Below are 499 nucleotides of genomic sequence, written 5' to 3'. Positions count from 1 at the left end.
GACAGAAGAGTGAAAAGACAGGAAGAAGAAAGGCAGGCAGGCAGGAGGGAGGCAGGAAGGAAGGAAGGAAGAGAAAGAGAAAGAAAAGAGACAAACCATACTTAGTGCATTTATTCATTTAAAATGAATGTTTTTACTTGTTTGGGTAGAGACAGAGAGAGAGAGAGAAAGAGAGAGAAAGACTTATAAACCTGCAGGAAGGTGCTACATATAGTCATCTGCAAATTTCATTCACTGGCTAGCTCTTGGAGGACTTGCAAAGTCCTTCCTATTATGATGTGAGACCCCTGTGAGTGGATACTTAGTGCATTTATTCATTTAAAATGAATGTTTTTACTTGTTTGGGTAGAGACAGAGAGAGAGAGAGAAAGAGAGAGAAAGACTTATAAACCTGCAGGAAGGTGCTACATATAGTCATCTGCAAATTTCATTCACTGGCTAGCTCTTGGAGGACTTGCAAAGTCCTTCCTATTATGATGTGAGACCCCTGTGAGTGGCG

The sequence above is a fragment of the Merops nubicus genome, unplaced genomic scaffold (assembly GCF_000691845.1).
Source record: "Merops nubicus isolate BGI_N331 unplaced genomic scaffold, ASM69184v1 scaffold24780, whole genome shotgun sequence".
Taxonomy (NCBI): Eukaryota; Metazoa; Chordata; class Aves; order Coraciiformes; family Meropidae; genus Merops; species Merops nubicus.
Note: the sequence above shows the minus strand (reverse complement) of the source record.